The sequence below is a fragment of the Capricornis sumatraensis genome, chromosome 18 (assembly GCF_032405125.1).
Source record: "Capricornis sumatraensis isolate serow.1 chromosome 18, serow.2, whole genome shotgun sequence".
Taxonomy (NCBI): Eukaryota; Metazoa; Chordata; class Mammalia; order Artiodactyla; family Bovidae; genus Capricornis; species Capricornis sumatraensis.
The window spans coordinates 45,838,932-45,855,960 of NC_091086.1; positions in this window are offsets into that span (position 1 = coordinate 45,838,932).

Here is a 17,029-nt window from a genome sequence, read left to right on the forward strand (position 1 = left end):
TTGGATAACATATGGATATATAGATATATAGCTATATCTCTTTTTAACTACATAGCTGTGTACATTATTATACACTTTAGGTACACTATATACTTTATACACATATGCATATCATTATATACATAGCTATGTATGTATGTGTATAAATATAGCTCCTAGTGATTCTGTTTCTCTGAAAAGCCCTGACTAATATAACCTGTTAACTGCCAAATTCAGCCCTCACCTCATTTAGAATGTCCGTGGCAGCTGAGATTATTGGCATCTTCTCCTATTTTTTTAATGTCTCCATGACCTTCCAATCTCATATTATCTCTTTGGGCATCCCAGATGGCACTATCTGTAAAGAACTCAGATGCCAATGCAGGAGACATAAGAGATGTGGGTTTGATCCCTGGGTTGGGAAGATTCCCTAGAGAAGGGCATGGCAACCCACTCGGGTGTTCTTGTCTGGAGAATCCCACGGACAGGAGCCTGGCGGGCTACAGCCCATAGGACTGCGAAGAGTCAGAAATGACTGAAATGACTTGGCATGCAGGCACTCTCTCTTTAGTCCTTTTCATTCTCATGCATTCGTTTTAGTTCAGTTTGCTCTTGTATGCTGGTGTACCTGCCGGACTTTTATCTTGATCTCTTTTTCCCCTTCTCCATATACTTTATCTGTGTGATTTCATCCATTATCCATGATGGCTTCACTTTCTAGATACTGATGATTCCCAAGCACATGTCCAGGGCCACCTCCTTCTGGCCTACAGATTCACATCGTCAGCAGTTCCTTGAACATTTTTGCTAGGTATCTACTGTGTTTTCTTCCTCCCCCTGGACCACATATACTCTCCTGGCCTCAGGAGATATTGATTGTGCCCACTACCTTCTTGCCATGAGAGCCTGGCCCCAGTAATCACTGTCCCCCAAGACAGTCTTAACAAAACTTCTGATTCTTGCATGCCCCCTGCCATCCTTTTGTGCTGCCCCACTCCCCCTAATCACAGCCTTCTTGCCTCCTCTATCAGCCCATCCCTGGCAGCCATGAGTGACTGGGACTCTCATGGCTGGCCTTTGGCACACCTAGGGCCTTCCTTGTTCTACTCATTGCTCTGCTCCCTTCCTTGTCTCATTGCCCAGCTTGAACATGATTACCTCATCCTCACTTATGAAGAGTTAAGCAGCTGGCCTTTCTGTTATTTAACTCCTCTGCTCCAGCTAAAAAGTCCCAACTTACAGGCATTGTTGATTGCCACTTGAGGCAAATTTTTTTAAAGCAAGGAGGTAGGAGGAGAGAGTGAAAATAATGCCAGAAATAAAATATTAAAAAAAATTTTTCTTTTCTTCCTGTGATGGTACTGGGATGGGGAATGTCAGTGCAGTGAGTGAACTCTAGCAGAGCTGTCATTAAAAACCACTCTTCTGCTGGAGCTGGTGTCTAGCTAGCTCCACTCAGCACTGCCATGTAGCACCAGGGCTTGGCACAGGGGCCTGACCCATGCTCTTGGTGGTCCTGTGCCAATTCCATCAACCTGGGCAGGAAGGTCCTCTTTATTCTTGGTAAAGACTCTGATGCTGGGAGGGATTGGGGGCAGGAGGAGTAGGGGACAACAGAGGATGAGATGGCTGGATGGCATCTCTGACTCGATGGATGTGAGTCTGAGTGAACTCCAGGAGTAGGTGATAGACAGGGAGGCCTGGGGTGCTGCGATTCATGGGGTTGCAAAGAGTCGGACACGACTGAGCGACTGAAGTGAACTGAACTGAACATCCCTGGAGTCAACTACTAGACCCTGGGAGCCATCTCCAGTAAGCTCCCTGCTTCCTTCGTTTTAGCAGCATCCTACACTCCATCCTCTGTTTAGCAGGAGCATTGCTTACCTTCCCAGGGGCATTGCTTTCCTCTACCTGCTCACCTCTTCTCCTACATCTTCAAGCAACATCTTTAAACTCAGAGCCAACTCCTCCCTTACTCCTCTAGCTCTTCCAGAGAGACGGTGGGGAGAGGAGGTGGGTTTTGGTACAAGAAAGCAAGATATATTATCATTCAGCCTTTTTAGTGCAGCAAAGAAAGGAAATATTTTAATTTCTATATTAGAGTTTTAAAGATTCTGACTTTGCCACTCTTGAAAATATCTTTCAGAAATGCATGCTGTCTAGATATGCAATCTAAAAAGAATATATTTGTAAGAAACTAAAAATAGAGCTACCATATGACACTGCAATGCCACTTCTGGGCATAAATCCAAAGAAAAACATGATACATGCACCCCATATTCACTGCAGCACTGTTTACAGCAGCCAAGACATGGAAGCAACCTCAATGTCCATCGACAGAGGAGTGGATAAAGAAGATGTGGTGCGTATGTACAATGGGATATTACTCAGCCATTAAAAAGAATGGAATAATGCCACGTACTGCAACATGGATGGACCTAGAGATTGTCATGTTGAGTGAAGTAAGTCAGACAGAGAAGGAGAAATATCTTATGACATCCCTTATATGTGGAATCTAAAAAGAAATTATGCAAATGAACTTACAAAACAGAAAGAGACTCACAGACTTAGAGAATGAACTACGGTTCCCAGGGGGAAGGCTGGAAGGAAGGGATAGTTAGGGAGTTTGGGATGGACATGTACACTGTTATATTTCAAATGAAAAACCAACAAGGACCTACTCTATAGCACATATAGCTTTGCTCAATGTTATGTGGCAGCTTGGATGGCAAGGGAGTTTGGGGGAGAATGGATGCATGTATATGTATGGCTGAGTCTCTTCACTGTTCACCTGAAACTATCACAACATTGTTAATCAGCTATCCCCCAATAAAAAATACAGTTTTTAAAAAATGAAAGGAAAAAAATTATAAACAAATAAAAAGAATATATTTAAAAAAGAAGAACGAAGTTGGAGAACTAACATTTCCTGATTTCAAAACTTACTATAAAAGCTACAGTAATCAAAACAGAATGGTACTAGCCTGAAGATGACACAGAGACCAATAGAATATAACAGAGAGTCAAAATTAAACCCTTGTGTAAATGATCAATTAATTTTTGACAAGGATGCCAAGACCACTCAATGAAAAGAGGATAATATTTTCAACAAATGGTGGGGGTTGTGGGGACTGGTTATCCACAGGCAAAGGGATGAATCTGAATCCTTCCCTCGCAACACATACAAAAATTAACCCGAGATGAATTAAAGTTAATCAAACCTAAGGGATAAAACTATAAAACCCTTAAAGAAAATATAGGTACAAATCTTCATGACTTCAGATATGACAATGATTTCTTAGATAAAACAAGAAAACTTTAAAACTTTCGTGCATCAAAGTGCACTGTCAAAAAAAAAAAGTGCACTGTCAATAGAGTGAAAAGGCAGGCACAAAATGAGATAATATGTTTGTAAAATCTTATATGTGATGAAGGCTAAATATCCAGAATATATATTTTTAAAAAACTTACAGTTCAACAACAACAAAATGATTCAGCTCAAAAATGGACAAAAAACTTGAATAGACATTTCTCCAAAGATGAAATACAAATGACCAATAAGCACATGAAAAAAACACTCAACATCATTAGCCATTATGGAAATACAAATCAAAACCACAGTAAGGTACCACTTGTACCCATTAGGATGGCTATTATTTAAAAGAATAAAACAAGTGTTGACAAGGATATGTCAAGATTGGAACTCTTGTGCATTGCCATTGGGAATGTTTTCCATTATGGAAAACTGTATGGCAGTTCCCCAAAAAGTTAAACAGGATTACCGCATGAGCCAGCAATTCCACTTCAGGGTGTAGATCCAAAAGAATCGAAAGCAGGATTTTCTAGCATATATTTGCACAACCATGTTCATAGCAGTATAACTCACACAGCCAACAGATGAAAAAAACTCAGATGTTATCACTGGATGAATGAATAAACAACATGTGGTACAATGCAATAGTATTCTGCTTTGAAAAGGAAGAAAATTCTGATAAATGCTATAACATGGATGAACCTTGAAAACATTATGCTGACAAGCCAGTCACAGAAGAATAAATACTGTACAAATATTTATAGGAGGTACCTAGCATAGGCAAAGGGGATAACTTTGGGGGAAGACCTGACTGCATTCTCTCCTGAGGTATGGCTGTGATAATACTGATAGAATTACACTTGCGGTTAATTAAATTTTAAAGAAAATAAGACACTGGGTCTAAGAAGCTGAAGTTTCCATTTGAAAATGGTTCATGGGGTCAAAGCTGAGAGCAGCCTCCACTAGGTGTTCTGTTCACCTCTAGCCCTCCAGTGCAGAGTGATTTCAGAGCTGGCCCCGAGAAGTACAGAGTGAGTTATTCAGTTCAGTTCAGTCGCTCAGTCGTGTCCGACTCTTTGCAACCCCGTGAACCACAGCACGCCAGGCCTCCCTGTTCACCACCAACTCCCAGAGTCCACCCAAACCCATGTCTACTGTGTTGGTGATGTCATCCATCCTCTGCCATCCCCCTCTCCTCCTGCCCACAATCCCTCCCAGCATCAGGATCATTTCAAATGAGTCAGCTCTCCACATCAGGTGGCCAAAGTATTGGAGTGTCAGCTTCAACATCAGTCCCTCCAATGAACACCCAGGACTGATCTCCTTCAGGATGGACTGGTTGGATCTCCTTGCAGTCCAAGGGACTCTCAAGAGTCTTCTCCAACACCACAGTTCAAAAGCATCAATTCCTCAGTACTTAGCTTTCTTCACAGTCCAACTCTCACATCCATACATGACCACTGAAAAAACCATAGCCTTGACTAGACGGACATTTGTTGACAAAGTAATGTCTCTGCTTTTTAATATGCTGTCTAGATTGGTCCTAATTTTCCTTGCAAGGAGCAAGCGTCTTTTAATTTCATGGCTGCAATCACCATCCGCAGCCAAGTTCCATTGTTTTGCTCTTGAGGGAGCAGACAATAAGTGTCAAATGGTGGAGGAGGTCAGGGAAGAAACACTTGCTTTGACTGAGGGAAATCTTCATGGAAAATGAATCACTTAAATAATAGTGCTTGAAAGCAATGGTAATAGGAACTCTTCCTCTGGGACCCCGGTTTTAGAGGGGTCCCAATCTGGTTTTCCTTTGGCAAGGCCACTCTCCAGGAGTAAGGAATCCACAAGATCCCAGAAGGTCCCAAGAGAAGGGGGCAACAGACGATGAGATGGTTGGATGTCATCATTGACTCAATGGACATCAAAGTGAAAGTCACTCAGTCATGTCTGACTCTGCAACCCCATGGACTATATACAGTCCACGGAATTCTCCAGGCCAGAATACTAGAGTGAATAGCCTATCCCTTCTCCAGCGGATCTTCCCAACCCAGGAGTTGAACCGGAGTCTCCTGCATTATAGGCGGATTCTTTACCAGCTGAGCTGCCAGGGAGGCCCTAATGGACATGAGTTTGAGCCAACTCCTGGAAATAGTGAAGGACAGGGAAGCCCGGCATGTTGAGTTCCATGGGGTCACAAAGAATCAGACGTGACTGATCAACTGAACAACTGCCCAAATGGCTCCAAGCTCAAATGCTGGACGTCCTCCTGGTACAGCAGACTACGTGAGCTAGATTCTTGGACAAGAGAGCTGGGATATCTACAGGGATACACATGAAGCAGGATGGAACTGAGGGTGAAAAGCAAGGGGGGCAAGAAGTCAGGTCTTTCCATGTCACCACATACTGGTAGGAAAGGCAAGGAATCTGAGAACTCAAAATCTGAACCTGGACTTTTGGGTCCGTATAAGTCTTAAGGACCAAGGTAGGAGGATAAAGCATATTTAACTCAATAGTTTGTTAACTTGGTATAATTCTGAAACATTTCAACATATGGTGTGTGGGTGTCCATTTGCTCTCCTCCCCCAGGTCCCAGGAACCTGAGGGGTGTGCCTGAGCTTCAAGTATGACTTGCAGGAAGGGTAGGATTAGGAAACGCAGAGAGGAGGAGAGGTCTCAGATGAGTGTGATGCAGAGAACAGAGTCCTGGTTTAGCTCCCTCAGGATGTCATTTCTCCAGCTAAATATTGCTAAGTACCTTTGATTGATTTCCAATATATTCTCGAATCAGTGCTTCCAAACTTTTCGACTCTTCCGGACACTGCCAGCCTCAGTGCTCCTGCCCATGGTGCCTTCCTGTAGGGGCAGCACCTGGAACTGAGCGTGGGGTGGGCAGAGGAGACCCTCACGTTCAGGTCTCTGTCCAGCTATGAACCCATCCTAAGATCAGCAGACATTTCTCTTCACCCAGACTCCATGATGTTGCTGTCCACTCAACCTCCACTTCATTTCCACAACTTTATGGTTGAGTCATGTTTTCCCCATTCTATTTTGTTCCAGTTATATATATTTTTTCTCTGCCTTTGTATTTTATTTTATTTTATTTACTTTATTTTACTTCACAATACTGTATTGGTTTTGCCATACATTCATAGATTTCTCATTTACCTTTTATCTTTTTTTTTTTTTTTTTCCTAAAATTTATCTGTGAATCTGCCTGCAATGATGTGGCTTTGATCCCTGGGTTAGGAAGATCCCCTGGAGAAAGAAATAGCAACCCACTCCAGTATTCTTGCCTGGGAAATTCCATGGACAGAGGAGTCTTGTGGGCTACCTCCCATGGGGTTGCAAGAATTGGACACAACTTAGTGACTAAACCGCCATCTGTAAACATTTCTCGTGGATCCTGAGTCTGTCTCCTATAAAGTAGGCGACGGTCTGAGGAAAATATTAGGAAGCTGGTAAATTTCAAATTTCTTTGAAAAAGAAAATCAAATTGGATGCTTCTGTAATCTCAAAGCTGCATGATTTCGCTTTAGAGGGGTCATGTGGACACAGGAACTTGTGCCTATCCTGAGCCCGAAAGAGAATGCTAGGCTTGCATAAAGCTCATAGTTTTGATTTACAGGAAGTCTTATGGTTCAACTTCTCACCAAATGTGTATAGAGCCAGTGCGGGTCTGTCTTCTGTTTGATGGAGAGTCGGGCACTCTCACTGGATGACTGTTGCATCAGCACCACTGGGACCTGGGTCCACGGAGGGACAGTGCCTGTTGGAACTGGCCCAGCTGCACACAGAGCCACACAGGGAACATGGACTTAAAATATCCGACAAGAGTTTTGCTGATGCTGTTCAGTGGTTCCAGCACTATCCTGGGTATGGTGTAGGACAGAGAAGGAGGACGAGTCCCTCACCACCATCAGGAAGATCATGGTCTACTCAAGACCTAAGACCTGCCAGCAAGACAGCTGTGCAGCAGACTGAGCACTTCCTGCTCCACAGGCACCAACATCTTAGTCCTTGCAATGACCCTTGAGTGAGGAGCCTGTGGTAGGCAGCAGAAAGCACTTCAGGCCCGCAAACATCTACATTCTCATCCCTGAAAACTGTGAATATTTTCTCACAAGGCAAAAAGACCTTTGCAGAATGATTAAGTTAAGGGTCTTGAGACGATTATCCTGGATGATCCGGGTGGGCCCAGTGTGGTTGTTCAGTTGCATCTGACTCTTTGTAACCCCATGGACTGCAGCACACCAGGCTCCCTTGTCCATCACCATTTCCGAGAGTTTGCTCAAACTCATGTCCATTGAGTTGGTGATACCATCCAACGATCTCTTTCTCTGTTGCCCCCTTCTCCTCCTGCCTTCAATCTTTCCCAGCATCACAGTCTTTTCTAATGAGTCAGTTCTTCACATTAGGTGGCCAAAGTACTGGAGTTTCAGTTTCAACATCAGTCCTTCCAATGAATATTCAGGGTTGATTTCCTTTAGGATTGACTGGTTTGATCTCCTTGTAGCCCAAGGAATTCTCATGAGTCTTCTCTAATATCACAGTTTGAAAGCATCAATTCTTCGGTGCTCAGCTTTCTTTATGGTCCAACTCTCACATCCATACATGACTATTAGAAAAACCATAGCTTTGACTATATGGACCTTTGTCTCTGCTTTTTAATACACTGTCTAGGTTTGTCACAGTTTTTCTTCCAAGGAGCAAGCATTTTTTAATTTCATGGCTGCAGTCACCATCTGCAATGATTTTGGAGCTGAACAAAATAAAGTCTCTCGCTGTTTCCATTGTTTCCCCATCTATTTGCCATGAAATGATGGGACTGGAGGCCATGATCTTAGTTTTCTGAATGTTGAGTTTTAAGCCAACTTTTTCACTCTCCTCTTTCACTTTCATTAAGAGGCTCTTTAGTTCCTCTTCACTTTGCCATTCAGTTCAGTTCAGTTCAGTTCAGTCCCTCAGTCATGTCCAACTCTTTGTGACCCCATGAGTCTCAGCACGCCAGGCCTCCCTGTCCATCACCATCTCCCAAAGTTCACTCAGACTCAAGTCCATCGAGTCAGTGATGCCATCCAGCCATCTCATCTTCTGTCGTCCCCTTCTCCTCCTGCCCCCAATCCCTCCCAGCATCAGAGCCTTTTCCAATGAGTCAACTCTTCGCATGACGTGGCCAAAGTACTGGAGCTTCAGCTTTAGCATCATTCCTTCCAAATAAATCCCAGGGCTGATCTCCTTCAAAATGGACTGGTTGGATCTCCTTGCAGTCCAAGGGACTCTCAAGAGTCTTCTCCAACACCACAGTTCAAAAGCATCAATTCTTTGGCGCTCAGCCTTCTTCACAGTCCAACTCTCACATCCATACATGACTACTGGAAAAACCATAGCCTTGACTAGATGGAACTTAGTCAGCAAAGTAATGTCTCTGCTTTTGAATATACTATCTAGGTTGGTCATAACTTTTCTTCCAAGGAGTAAGCGTCTTTTAATTTCATGGCTGCAGTCACCATCTGCCCAAAAAAATAAAGTCTGACACTGTTTCTACTGTTTCCCAATCTATTTCCCATGAAGTGATGGGACTGGATGCCATGATCTTTGTTTTCTGAATGTTGAGCTTTAAGCCAATTTTTTCGCTCTCCTCTTTCACTTTCATCAAGAGGCTTTTTAGCTCCTCTTCACTTTCTGCCATAAGGATGGTATCATCTGCATATCTGAGGTTACTGATATTAGCGTGGTGTAATCTGTGTATCTGAAATTATTGATATTTCTCCCAGCAATCTTAATTTCAGCTTGTGCTTCATCCAGCCTGGCATTTTGCACAATGTACTCTGCATATGTTAAATAAGAAGGGTGACATTATACAGCCTTAACATGAGCTCCTTGTTTCTTGGACTACCCAACAGGGTTCTCTGCCAGAATCTTTGGGACCCCATGGACTGTAGACAACCAGGCTCCTCTGTTCATGGAATTCTCCAGACAAAAATACTGGAATGGGTTGCCATGCCCTGTCTCCAGGGCATCTTCCTGACCCAGGGATCAAACCTGGGTCTCGTGCATTATAGGCAAACTCTTTACCATGAGCCACAACCACTAACTTATGAAATGAGTATTAACCTCTCTACTTTAAAGGAAACAGGCTCAAAGTTTTGGTGGGGGTATGTCCTAGTTAATAAGCCTTAGACATTTGGAGCCAGGGTCTGAACCTATGTAAGTCTAACTTCAAGACTTACAGTCTCTCCACACTGATCTTCTGTGTAAGTGGAAGAAATACCATCTCTGCCTCTTGGTTTTGAGGAACCTCGAAAGGCTCCCTCATGTGCCTACTCCAAGGATTCCATTACCCAGGACCTGAGATGGGTAGGGTCCTTGGGCAGCAGGATTGGGAAGGCCTCGGGAAGGAGCAGCTGGGATGAGGGAGACTGGATCCCCTTGGGCTCACCTCCAGCCAAGTGAGGGCAGAGAACGCTGGAAGCCAAGTGGGGGCGGTGGTGGCTGGTTTAATGGTATCCCAAGGGGCTCAGTAGTAAAGAATCTGCATGTCAATGCAGGAGACACAAGAGACATAGGTTTAATCCCCGGGTCAGGAAGATCCCCTGGAGGGGGGCATGGCAACCCGCACAGTATTCTTGCCTCAAAAATTCCATGGACAGAGGAGCCTGGCAGGCTACAGTCTGTGGGGTTGCGAACAGTCAGAATGACTGAGCATGCGTGCACCAGTGGAGGTTGTGGAAAGCACTGAGCATCTCTCTGTGCAGCGGCACAGCTTTCTCTCAGGCTGACCCAGAACATGGAACACATGTATCTCAGCTAAAGCGTGCCAGTCAATGGGCCTGCCCACTTTGGATAAGCTTTCTCAGTCTCACAGACATCTGCCATCTGCATTGGCCTTACACTTTCAAAACCTGATTCAAGTTTGGAGAGAAATTATATGTGTGGAGTACTGGCTTTTTAAAAGGATGCCCAGTGGCAAGTGGCATGGCTTGCTTGCCAGAGGCCTCATCAAACTGTGGGGCTCCCCTGAACTGCAGGCAGGGAACCCCAGCCCAGGACCCTGCTGTCCCTCAGAGAATCCCCCCACCCCCGGGGCACGCATCCTTCTACGGCATTTCTGGCAGAGAGCCCTGACAGGCGGTCCCAGAAACAGGGAGCTACATCATAAGAGATGGACTCCACTACTGGATAGAACTGTTGAGAATTCTGCTGAGAAATATGCTGAGACTACTGTTACATCCTACAAAGAAGTGTGAGTTACTATTAAATTTGAAAATAAGTACCTGAACAGATAGAGTAGCTATATACCATTTTATTTAAATGTTTGGAAATACTATGACCTTTTCATTTTTGAAATTGCTAGAAACTTTCTCCAAGTGAAATTCAAATTATTTATACTGAAGGGAAGGACATCAACGATGTTGGGGCCCTGACTTATTTTAATGGCAAAGTAATTATCTGTACAAATGTACTGAGTCTTCTAATACCATTAGGATCACTGACTGGCAAGACAGCCTCCATTAGTGTCAAGCGACCACATTGAAATGACATATTTTTAGCTTTAGCCTGTACAAATTGTGTTCTATTTGAGCCAGAAAGAATTCCAATATATAAACTAGTACTTGAAAAATAAATACACCATAGGATCAATGTAATTATGGATTTCTCCCCAAATTACCACTCCATTAGATGATTTCAGAAATCAAAGTGAAGTTAAATAAAGCAAGAAACTTATAAAGCAACAGAGATTCCTCAAAGTAAGTAAAACCTAAGAGTTACTGAATGCCTACTGTGTGCCAGGCACAGTTCTCAGTTGTTTTCACCTTTGCAAATCTGCCAAAGGTTGATTTCACCCCTATATTACAGATTGACAATAAAAATGAAAAAGACTTGAGTTTAAACGCCTTGCCCAAGATCAGTTAGTGCTGCCACTGTAATTCGATCCCAGATCCCTCAGAGCTAAAAGCCCACGTCCTCATTGCTGCTGAAACCATGCCTCTCATATAGGGAGGAATTGTACACATGCTGAAGTAAGAATCAACTGGCTATATTCAATATCCTGAGATAAACTATAATGGAAAGCAATATAAAAAAGGAAAAAATACATATATAACTGAATCACTTTGCTCTACAGCAGAAATTAACACAGCTTTGTAAATCAATTGTTAGTCACTCAGAAGTGTCTGACTCTTTGCGACGCCATGGACTGTAGCCCACCATGCTCCTCTGTCCATGGGATCTTCCAGGCAAGAATCCTGGAGTGGATAGCCATTCCCTTCTCCAGGGGATCTTCCTGACCCAAGGATTGAACTATCTTCGATAAAAAAAAAGGAATCAGGACTTGAGCCACTTGCGACAGGAAATGCAAAACAACAGAGGCTTCAGTAAAGCCGTTTATTTCTCTGGAATGCAGAGGTAAGTAGTCTGGAGGCTCCTAGGGTTCTTCAGAGTGTCAAGGACGGCACTTTCCTGTGAGGATTCATGGTCCCAGATGGGTAGCAGGAAGCTCCTCATTACCTATTCATCTAAGCTGGTGGAGGAAGGAATACGTACCTTCCAGGTCTTTGAGGACACGTTCCCAAAGTTGCTCAGATCACTGGCCAGAACTTACTGACACCTAGCAGCATGAGAGCCTGGGAAGGTAATCTTTAGATTCTAGGTTGCCTGCACCCAATTAAAAATCAGAATTGTAAGGAGGGAATTGAGAGAAACAAGTTTAACAGCCTCTGCCAGTGAGCTCATGGAATACGCCAGCAATAAAATGTAGACCTGAAATCCTTCATCTCCCCTTTCGTGCAAGTGTATTTTCTATTAACAAGAAATGGACCACTAATTTGTACTTCTCTGGATACTTGAAGTACTTAATGAAAACATGGTACTAGAGTAATAAATCCTCATTGCCACCACTCAGAATTCAATCAATGCTAACATCTTCCTTCAGATCTTAATAAGAAGTCTTGGCTCAGATGGGGAGCCTTTGCCCCCACGCTCCCATTCCACTCCTCTCCCTCCCTTTCCGAGGCAACTGCTTTTCTGAATGATGTGTTTTCCACTGATGGTTCTGTATTTTCTCCTTATAAATAACAATCCAATCCCAAAGAAGGGCAATGGCAAAGAATGCTCAAACTACCGCACAATTGCACTCATCTCACATGCTAGTAAAGTAATGCTCAAAATTCTCCAAGCCAGGCTTTAGCAGTACATGAACTGTGAACTTCCTGATGGTCAAGCTGGTTTTAGACAAGGCAGAGGAACCAGAGATCAAATTGCCAACATCCGCTGGATCATGGAAAAAGCAAGAGAGTTCCAGAAAAACATCTATTTCTGCTTTATTGACTATGCCAAAGCCTCTGACTGTGTGGATCACAATAAACTGTGGAAAATTCTGAAAGAGATGGGAACGCCAGACCACCTGACCTGCCTCTTGAGAAATCTGTATGCAGGTCAGGAAGCAACAGTTAGAACTGGACATGGAACAACAGACTGGTTCCAAATAGGAAAAGGAGTATGTCAAGGCTGTATATTGTCACCCTGCTTATTTAACTTCTATGTAGAGTACATCATGAGAAACGCTGGACTGGAAGAAACACAAGCTGGAATCAAGATTGCCGGGAGAAATATCAATAACCTCAGATATGCAGATGACACCACCCTTATGGCAGAAAGTGAAGAGGAACTAAAAAGCCTCTTGATGAAAGTGAAAGTGGAGAGTGAAAAAGTTGGCTTAAAACTCAACATTCAGAAAACAAAGATCATGGCATCTGGTCCCTTCACTTCATGGGAAATAGATGGGGAAACAGTGCAAACAGTGTCACTTTATTTTTGGGGGCTCCAAAATCACTGCAGATGGTGACCGCAGCCATGAAATTAAAAGACGCTTACTCCTTGGAAGAAAATTTATGACCAACCTAGATAGCATATTGAAAAGCAGAGACATTACTTTGCTGACTAAGGTCCGTCTAGTCAAGGCTATGGTTTTTCCAGTGGTCATGTAGGGATGTGAGAGTTGGACTGTGAAGAAGGCTGAGCGCCAAAGAATTGATGCTTTTGAACTGTGGTGTTGGAGAAGACTCTTGAGAGTCCCTTGGACTGCAAGGAGATCCAACCAGTCCACCCTGAAGGAGATCAGCCCTGGGATTTCTTCAGAAGGAATGATGCTGAAGCTGAAACTCCAGTACTTTGGCCACGTCATGCGAAGAGTTGACTCATTGGAAAAGACTCTGATGCTGGGAGGGATTGGGGGCAGGAGGAGAAGGGGACAAGAGGATGAGATGGCTGGATGGCATCACTGACTCGATGGACTTGAGTCTGAGTGAACTCTGGGAGTTGGTGATGGACAGGGAGGCCTGGCGTGCTGAGACTCATGGGGTCACAAAGAGTTGGACATGACTGAGCAACTGAACTGAACTAACAACAGTACTTTAAAAAAAAAAACTATATATAAGTGGCATACATGTCACCTTCTGATATCTTGTCTTCATTCAATATTTTTTTAAGTGCCAGCCACTGATGCTAGATATCAGGTCCACTCATTTTAACTGTTCATTTGCCATCTAATTACCCATTATGCAATGATTTCTTTTCTTGTTCATGGAAATGTAGGGTCCATCTCCAAATTTTCCCAGATACAAGCAATTCAGCTGTAACCAGCCACTAAGTCTTCCTGTCCACCTGCACATGGGTTCCTTAGAGTGCTGCTTCTCAAGCTGCGAGGAGTCACCTGGGAAGTCGTGTTAACCTCACACTCACTCAGCAGTTCTGGGGTGGGTCCTGGGTGACAGTCCCCGTGCTGTGACTCTGCAGACACTGTGAGCCTCTAAGACTACCCTGGAGTTGTCAAGTCAGGGGGTACATCTTCCACTGTCATGGACACCATCACTTTGAAGCAACTGTTCTCATTTCTCCATTCTTACCAACACTTGATTATGTGAGACTTTTTTGCCTTTTGCCCATCTGAACACATGAAACGACTAAGTCGTATTTCCCTGATTATCATTGATAATGATCCCCTTTTTTCATAGTTTGACTACTCAAGCTTTTTCTGGTCATATATTTTACCCATTTTTCTAATGCAGCAGTTCTAAGTGTGGTCTGAGGACCTTGGGAGATCTAGGGACAGCCCACAAGGTCCTTCTTTATCCAATTTCCTATCCACAGGAGGCTCAATTTTCTTCATATACTTTCACCAAAACAGAGCAACAGACTGGCTGCAGAAGCAGATATGAGAACGCAGCTCTTTTCCATTAAGCCAGACGTTAAAGAAATCTTCAGAAATGTAAAACAAATGCTTCTCTTCTCATTAAACTTTCATTTTGAAAAAGTTGCTTTCCATAAGTGTTACTTAACATGTATTATTTTAAATAAGTTAATACTTTAAAAATTCCTCTATTTTAACTATCAATGGATATAACCCCAATGGATATAAGCCCAAAAAACCAATTTGGGTTTCTCAATTGTTAAAAGGAGTCTTGAACTTTCAGAACTACTCCGTATTAATCCATAGCTGTCAACTGCTCACTGACTTATAGGACGTTCTTTTGTCTTTTAATGTATTTGGGATACTAATCCTTTGTCAGTTACATGTATCATAAACATTTTCTCCCAGATTGAGTGAGGCTTGTCTTTTTACTTATGGTGCCTATTGTTCTGCAGATGTTTTTCATTTTGATGCAATCTTACTTTCCTATAGTACTGGGCTTTTGATAAGGATACTGCTCCTATTTTGAATAGGGAAACTCTCACTGGAGTTTATGGAGAACCCAAGCTTTGGTATCATTGAATGGATTATGGGAAGAAAAAAATGGGATTTCCCAAACACTCTCCTTCCAGAACCAACAAGTGATGTATCTTCCATACATGAACTAACTTCAATCAAGATAATAGTTACCACTGGATTTAAATGAGATCAATATAAAATATGAGCTTAAATATTTTTCAATATTCTGCTCTGCCTCAGACAAAACTGAATGTCTGTGAGTCACCAAAAATAACATTTTACCCTTGGCATAACATATGTTTCTATTTTCCTCTTCAGAAGTAGATTGGAAATTCCCTTAAAACTTGAAGCACATTTAATTCAGCACATATACTGCTATCTGCAAATATTTTAACTGGAAAAGGTTTATCCAATTCAACAACATTGTGTGTAAAGTGTTTGCATTTAAAAAAAATTTTTCACATATACTATTGTATTTGATCTTAATAATAATCCTGTGTGATAAATGGAGACAATATTATTATGCTAACAACCGAGTCAGACATAAGCAACATGAAGTTCAGAGAAGTTAAATGACTTAGCTGCAGCACACACAGGATGAGATGTGAAACTTAATTTCCAGTCACAACTGATGAAGATCTCTTAAAAAGTATGGATGATTTTTCACAAGCAGAATAAAACTGACAAGTAACCCCAACCAATCTTCATATGTAGTAGGAATAAATTTAAATACACCTGTAGGGTTGGTAACTGCATGGAGAAAGCAAGGGAGGTCTGAAGGGCGTCTGCAGGACACTATCTGCCTTTCCAGATGACTTCCAATTCTTTATTGACGATAAATGATCTATGACTAATATGCCCTCCCGTTCATTAATATCCCTATTCATGATTACGACCAATTCATTTTGCTCAAATTACAGGAAGGTGGTGAGTGTTCAGATGAAACTTGAGAGGAAAAGACCAAAGACAGAAAATTGCCTGGTATTTCCTCTACAGGGACCAAGAAACGAAGGAAAACAATTAGAAAGAATTAGCAATAAGTTAGATAGAAAGAGGAGAAGGTAAAGAAAATAAACACCTATCTAAAATGAAAAAGATAAAAAATTTAGCCAAAAATGCATATTTTTAAGTCCATCGCACAAAATGGATCCATATCATCAATAATCCATGAACAGTTCAGAAAAACTTACCATCAGGGACCCTGTGTTTTAGAGTTTATGCGTAACTAAAGATTGCTTCATTTGATGATTCAAGGATATATGGAGAGAATTAACCTCACTGTACAGCAAGTATATATTTCAAAGTGAGTGAGTTCAAAATTACTTTCAAGTTCAGCTAAAAACACTGCCTATTTAATCCATCCTAAAAACTGACTCGTCACTGATCCATGTACTCGACCACACTCATAAAGATTCTCCCTATTTCTTTTGATTTAATAGTCATCCTTCCTACACAATAGATGGCATAAATAGCAGCCCTGGAGAACAATCTTTCATTTAAAAAGTTTCTCTCCACTGAATGATGAAAAAACAAAAAACTTCTGAAAACAGTGAAAAAAAAATCCAAGGAAGAACATCATCTATTAAAGAGTCAGAATACATTGTGAACCATGGGCTACCTGAATTCATCATGCTTTATACCTGGCACTGTGCACATTTATGAGGAGGAAGCACCCTATAAATTAATTTGTTTCAACTCTGAGTCAAATCAGGGTGAAAAACCAAAAGATATATCCTATTAATAATTACTAGTAAAATCTCAAGTTAAACAGATATACCTTGAAGAAATACTATTGTTGAAAAACAACCGGATATGTTCAATTCGTTTCCACTTATCATTATCCTCCGGGGGGCAGGGGGAGGGGGGAGATGCATTAGTCAACAACAGGTTATTTAGAAATGGTTTTAAAATCACAACTGGAGTCATGGTATCAGGTGGAAAAAAATCCACTACGATTTTAAAATGATCTGAGTCATCAACAGATCACGAAGCAGGACAAAACACAAAAGCATTGAATCATATAAAAATACTTCATG